The 7,100-nt window shown below is 43.3% G+C and overlaps 3 non-coding genes across 3 annotated transcripts; all 3 read right to left on the reverse strand.

Annotated features, from left to right (window-relative positions):
- Nucleotides 1-795: 795 nt before the first annotated feature.
- On the reverse strand, nucleotides 796-959 carry LOC148048806 (U1 spliceosomal RNA). The gene has a single exon (XR_015695724.1). It is a non-coding gene; the product is annotated as a U1 spliceosomal RNA (small nuclear RNA).
- An 891-nt stretch (nucleotides 960-1,850) lies between these two features.
- On the reverse strand, nucleotides 1,851-2,014 carry LOC148048807 (U1 spliceosomal RNA). The gene has a single exon (XR_015695725.1). It is a non-coding gene; the product is annotated as a U1 spliceosomal RNA (small nuclear RNA).
- An 891-nt stretch (nucleotides 2,015-2,905) lies between these two features.
- LOC148048808 (U1 spliceosomal RNA) lies at nucleotides 2,906-3,069 on the reverse strand. Its single transcript, XR_015695726.1, has one exon. It is a non-coding gene; the product is annotated as a U1 spliceosomal RNA (small nuclear RNA).
- Nucleotides 3,070-7,100: the final 4,031 nt, after the last annotated feature.

Below are 7,100 nucleotides of genomic sequence, written 5' to 3' on the forward strand. Positions count from 1 at the left end.
TCCAATGGTGAATTAAGGAGGGATAATGGTCCCTCAGACTGTTGGGGCCGGGCTATGGCAGGGGGACGTCTCTGCTTTTTAGTATGCTGTCTATATTTGCCATCGCTTTCCTCCCCAGGAGCGAGCGTCTTTTTATTTCTTGGCTGCAGTCCCCATCTGCGGTGATCTTGGAGCCCAGGAAAATAAAATATGTCACTACTTCCATTTCTCCCCCATTTATTTGCCAGGGATTGAGAGGGCCGGATGCCAGGATCTTAGTTTTCTTAAGGTTGAGTTTTGCACTCTCCTCCTTCACCCGCATCAAGAGGCTCTTTAGTTCCTCTTCACTTTCTGCCCTTAGAGTGGTATCATCTGCATATCTGAGGTTGTTGATATTTCTCTCCCGGCAATCTTAATTCCAACTTTTGATTCATCTAGCCCCGCCTCTCTCAGGCTGTGCTCTGCATATAGGTTAAATAGAATTCTCCTACAGCCATCCAAAGAAGGAATAAAGCATCAGGATAAACTAAAGACGAAAGAACTGAAAAAGAACAATAGATAATCTAATCAAGACGCATTTCTTCCCCTTGGATGATAAAGATGCTAAGAAGTCTGCCTGCATTTATTATTTCACTTCCCAACTGAGCATAAATGTATCTTCCACTTTCAACTCCCAGTGGAAATCCTACTTGATAAGGATAGCTTATAAAATCAATAAACAAACACTAGTAAAAAAAAATTCTCTGCTGGAATAACAAATGAAACAACAAGCACAAAAAATCAAATTCTCTTTTCTGTCTTTTGAACCAGGAGAATCAGGGGAAAGCGCGAACGCAGTCCCCCACTACCACAAATTATGCAGTCGAGTTTCCCGCATTTGGGGAAATCGCAGGGGTCAGCACACCCGGAGTGCAATGGATGAGCCTCACCCTGGGAAAACCACCTTCGTGATCATGGTGTCTCCCCTGCCAGGTAAGTATGAGTTGGGTCCGCACGGCTGCCCCCCTGCCCCTCCTCGCCTCTGCCCTCCAGCCCACGGCGACTTTGCCCAAAGGTTCCCAGCCGGCTTGAGAAGGCTCAGCCGAGATCCTGCCTCGGCCCAGTTTCCCCGCACAGAGCGTTGGGGTGCTTTCCCAGCTCGGAGTTGCACCCCGTTTTTGATCCCACAATGCCTTCGCATGCAATCATTTGCATGCCTGTCTGCCTCCTTTTGCAATCGCCACGCCTCTGGCGGGTAAGTAGACTTTCTATTGGAGCCACAGGAGGGGAGGGAGGGACCACCGAAATCCCTTCATGTGGCTCAGTTGAGCAGAGATGGAGCCGAGCTCCCCCTCCTCTTTATCATTTAACAGAGTTTACTTCCACAAATGTCACTTTTCATGTGTTTTATTATTCATCTTTGCATCCACACACAATAATATTGTGCACAATAATTTTCTTCCTTGCGTTCTTCTTTAAGAAAAAACTGCTACTATTGGTGATTTCCATTGTTGGATTGTTCCCTTTGCTTGATTTTCTTTTCTTTTTTTTTTACTTCACACTGAATGTACCAAAAAGTGATGAAAATATATCCACACCTTTTTATTCTGTTTATTTTCTCCTAATTTCCTATCTGCTGACCATTTATGCAATACAAAGATTCTTGAGACGTGAAATTAAAGAGGGGCTCCTTCGCAAATCTTTAGGAAAAAGACATCAATTGAAAGCCAGGCAGATATTGTTGATAAGAAATGAAGAAACACTATCACCATCTTAAGCTCCGTGTCACTTTCCCATGTAGCTCAGTATCAGAGAAGGATATCGCTATCACAAAAGCCCCAACAAAGAAGAAATTATAAAAAGAACTTTTCTGTCTTTTGAACCAGGAGAATCAGGGGAAAGCGCGAACGCAGTCCCCCACTACCACAAATTATGCAGTCGAGTTTCCCGCATTTGGGGAAATCGCAGGGGTCAGCACACCCGGAGTGCAATGGATGAGCCTCACCCTGGGAAAACCACCTTCGTGATCATGGTGTCTCCCCTGCCAGGTAAGTATGAGTTGGGGCTGCACGGCTGCCCCCCTGCCCCTCCTCGCCTCTGCCCTCCAGCCCACGGCGACTTTGCCCAAAGATTCCCAGCCGGCTTGAGAAGGCTCAGCCGAGATCCTGCCTCGGCCCAGTTTGCTCACACAGAGCGTTGGGGTGCTTTCCCAGCTCGGAGTTGCACCCCGTTTTTGATCCCACAATGCCTTCGCATGCAATCATTTGCATGCCTGTCTGCCTCCTTTTGCAATCGCCACGCCTCTGGCGGGTAAGTAGACTTTCTATTGGAGCCACAGGAGGGGAGGGAGGGACCACCGAAATCCCTTCATGTGGCTCAGTTGAGCAGAGATGGAGCCGAGCTCCCCCTCCTCTTTATCATTTAACAGAGTTTACTTCCACAAATGTCACTTTTCATGTGTTTTATTATTCATCTTTGCATCCACACACAATAATATTGTGCACAATAATTTTCTTCCTTGCGTTCTTCTTTAAGAAAAAACTGCTACTATTGGTGATTTCCATTGTTGGATTGTTCCCTTTGCTTGATTTTCTTTTCTTTTTTTTTTACTTCACACTGAATGTACCAAAAAGTGATGAAAATATATCCACACCTTTTTATTCTGTTTATTTTCTCCTAATTTCCTATCTGCTGACCATTTATGCAATACAAAGATTCTTGAGACGTGAAATTAAAGAGGGGCTCCTTCGCAAATCTTTAGGAAAAAGACATCAATTGAAAGCCAGGCAGATATTGTTGATAAGAAATGAAGAAACACTATCACCATCTTAAGCTCCGTGTCACTTTCCCATGTAGCTCAGTATCAGAGAAGGATATCGCTATCACAAAAGCCCCAACAAAGAAGAAATTATAAAAAGAACTTTTCTGTCTTTTGAACCAGGAGAATCAGGGGAAAGCGCGAACGCAGTCCCCCACTACCACAAATTATGCAGTCGAGTTTCCCGCATTTGGGGAAATCGCAGGGGTCAGCACACCCGGAGTGCAATGGATGAGCCTCACCCTGGGAAAACCACCTTCGTGATCATGGTGTCTCCCCTGCCAGGTAAGTATGAGTTGGGGCTGCACGGCTGCCCCCCTGCCCCTCCTCGCCTCTGCCCTCCAGCCCACGGCGACTTTGCCCAAAGATTCCCAGCTGGCTTGAGAAAGGCTCAGCCGAGATCCTGCCTCTCCCCAGTTTGCTCGCACAGAGCGTTGGGGTGCTTTCCCAGCTCGGATTTGCACCCCGTTTTTGATCCCACAATGCCTTTGCATGCAATCATTTGCATGCCTGTCTGCGTCCTTTTGCAATCGTCACGCCTCTGGCGTGTAAGTAGACTTTCTATTGGAGCCACAGGAGGGGAGGGAGGGACCACCGAAATCCCTTCATGTGGCTCTGTTGAGCTGAGATGGAGCTGAGCTCCCCCTTCTTTATTATTGAACAAGAGTTTACTTCAATAAATGTCACTTTTCATGTGTTTTATTATTCATCTTTGCATCCACACAATAATCTGCCGAGGAGAGGCCTCAAAGGCGCAATCCGATCCAGTGCCTCAGCCGCCGCAACATTCCAGGCAGCAACCAAAGACTGGGATTGCGGACAAGGGAGTCAGGTATCTCTCCAAGCTCCCTCTGAAATCCCACCGGGTCCATCAGGCGCCTGGGGCGGAACCACTTAATCGGCTCCACCTCCCTGCAAAGGGGGAGTAGCGTCCTGAAGTCAAGCCTCAGCAAGGAATGATCTGACCATGACAAGGTCTCTATTCCCCTTAACTCAAGATCACATCTCCACTGCCCCGAGAGAAATACAAGGGTCGAGCATGCGAGTTAGACCCTCAACTACTTGGGTCAAGTCCATGGTTGTCATGCAGTCCATGAACTCCTGTGCCCCACCTGAGTGTTCACCAGGAGACGGTAGATTAAAGTCCCCCAATACCCATAGTCTGGGGAACTCCACCACCAACCTGGCTACTGCCTCTAGCAACACAGGCACCATAATCATGGCATCTCCCCTGCCAGGTAAGTATGAGTTGGGGTTGCACGGCTGCCTCGCTGCCCCTCCTCACCTCTGCCCTCAAGCCCACGGTGACTATAGCTCAGCACCTTCCAGTCCTCCAGAACAGACATAATCATAATGTAATCATAGGGCAGACTTGCTGTTTGGGATCCAAGAAGGAAATTTGTCTTCTGCCCCCATCCTCTCACTCCTCCCAGGTTTGCTACCACAATGCTATGTTGCAGCTCATCTGCATATATACCTGCCCATTTAGCCTTGCTTTGTCTGCTGTCTGAGTTGCTAGGCAGCAGGAACAGAGACTCGTATCCTTTACTTTTTAACCTTCTGAACGCATTTTTTAAAGGTTTGGGTACAAAAGATGACCTGCCTGCACATTTAAAGGCTGAATATTATACTTTGGTTAAAATTTTCCTGCTGTATCAGAAGCTCCAGTCTATATGATGCCACCTTACTCAGAATATTACTACTTGGAATTAACCTTTGGAGACCAGATAAGATCTCAGCCCTGTTTCTCAACCTTGGGCACTTTAAACTGCACGGACTTTAATTCCCAGAGTTTAAGGCTGAGAAACATGCAAATTATTAAATTCACATGGCCGTTTTATCTGGGCTGGCAGATCATCTTACCTGTCTTGCTGCACAGGAGAAATCTTAGCTTGGACCTTACCGAGATGCAACTGAAACAGGTTCTGAAAAAAATGAAAAAACAAACTCAAATTAGTGTTACCTTCCAGTTCCTAACCTAAGCTTAATTCAGTATTTCTGTAATTGTTTTCCACTCAAACAACATAGTTCTTTAACTCAGTGTTTTTCAACCTTGGCAACTTGAAGATGTCTGGACTTCAACTCCCAGAATTCCCCAGCCAGCGAATGCTGGCTGGGGAATTCTGGGAGTTGAAGTCCAGACATCTTCAAGTTGCCAAGGTTGAAAAACACTGCTTTAACTTGAAAGCAAAAAAAAAAAAAAGAATCAGCTGATTATATGTAATTTGTATAATGTAATATGTAAGAAATAAAAAGAAACTGTGCAAATGTCAAAAGAGAGCCAAAGGAAGTCATTTTGCTTGGCGGATTTATCCTAATAAAGGATTTTTCTTTTACTGTCGTGACCTGGGATCCAGGTGTGAATATGAAAGGTGGGGCTCACATACCCCCAACAGCTGGATCTCCTCTTACGGGAACAGTTTTCAACATGAAACACTAGAGTAGCATGTGCATCCACCCTACAGGAATCTGAATGACCACGCGGCATCTCTGAATCTCCTGCTGAATTCAGTTGTCAAAAGTTATCACTTTGTCAAATACTTTTTTATTTTCCATTTTCATAACATAAAACCACATGTATACTATTACATAGCCAGTATCCTATTGTATTAAGTAGTAATTACATCAGTTCCTCTTGCCATCAACGCCTAGAAAGATAAAAACCCATTATTGGCTCTTCTGCTCTCCATACACCTCTTTCTTCTGCCTCTCTCCTATCTCCTTTCTTCCCTCCATCCTCCTTTCCTACTCTACTTCCCCTTCCTTTCTCCTTCTCCTCTCTCTTCATTCCACTCCTCATCTTCCCCCCTTACCCTCTCTCCTATCCCTCTCTTCCCATCTTTCTTCTCTGCTTCACACTCTTCCTCTCCTTGGTGTATTTCCGCTTCTGAGCAAACTCCATTCTATATTGATGGTATTTATGCTTCCATATCAATATACTTAACATATCCTAGTTTTAAAGAAAAAATAAGAGAAAACAGTATACATGTACAATCATAATACATTAAAATCTAACACCCCTTGTCATATTCTTTATCTTAATCGTAAGCTATCTGGAATTTCTTAGTCCTGTATTTATTTTGTATATAATCAATCCATTTTTTTTCCAGTCTCGTTTATATCTCTCGTTTGAGTGGTGCTTAAGATATGCAGATATTTTAGCCATCTTTTAGTTATCACTTTGGAAGTATTGATCAGGGCCCATTTCTCATCAGGCTCTTCTATATTCTGTCCATTGAGCCCACTATTGGCACAACCTGACAATTTGAGATAATCCATTGCAGATCCAAATTAAGGGTTGAAATTTTAGGAGTGGGTGGTTTTCATAAATATTGCTATTGTTTGGATATAAATAATAGTCAGAGTTGAGGGTATGACAGATCTTCAATTAAGAACCTTTGGGTTTTAAGTATTGGAAGGAGAACCAGAGCTGAGGAGATGCATCCTCAAATCAATAACTTTCATAAATAATAGTAATTATTGTCAAAGCGGAATGGATAACACTTCACATTTCCAAATTAGGAATTAGTGGCTTATTATTTATTATCAAAAATTTATGTATTATCAAAATTTATATGCCTCCCCCCATTCCGAAGGACTCCGTAAATATTTGGTAAATATTGCTATTAGTTGAATATTAATAATAATATTATTAATAATAATAATCCAAAGTTGAAGGGATCACTCCTCACAGACCCAAATTTAAGAGTTGGTGACCTTCACTTGTTGGTTGAACAGTTATAATATTATAATACTCAAAAGAGTTTTGAGGGGACAAACCCCCCTACCTCACAGCCACATTGGGGGAATTGATGGCTTTTATAAATATTATTACTTTAATAATAATAATAAGTTGGACGCCTCACAATCAAATTTAAGAGCCGGTGGGCTTTATTGGTGACTGTTAAGTTATAATAATCAGAGTTGAGGGGACGAATCCCCCCCCCACACACAAATTTTACCATCCAAATTTGGGAATTGATGGCTTTCATAAATATTATTACTTTAATAATAATAATAAGTTGGACGCCTCACAATCAAATTTAAGAGCCGGTGGGCTTTATTGGTGACTGTTAAGTTATAATAATCAGAGTTGAGGGGACAAATCCCCCCCCCCACACCATCCAAATTTGGGAATTGATGGTTTTCATAGATATTATTACTTTAATAATAATAATATTAATAAGTTGAACGCCTCACAATCAAATCTAAGAGCTGGTGGGCTTTATTGGTGATTGTTAGTTATAATTTTAATCAGAGTTGAGGGGACAAATCCCCCCCCCACACCATCCAAATTTGGGAATTGATGGTTTTCATAGATATT

This window comes from Thamnophis sirtalis, unplaced genomic scaffold (genome assembly GCF_051295495.1).
Source record: "Thamnophis sirtalis isolate CommonGarterSnake01/CBP01778 unplaced genomic scaffold, rThaSir2_p1.2 scaffold_2, whole genome shotgun sequence".
Taxonomy (NCBI): Eukaryota; Metazoa; Chordata; class Lepidosauria; order Squamata; family Natricidae; genus Thamnophis; species Thamnophis sirtalis.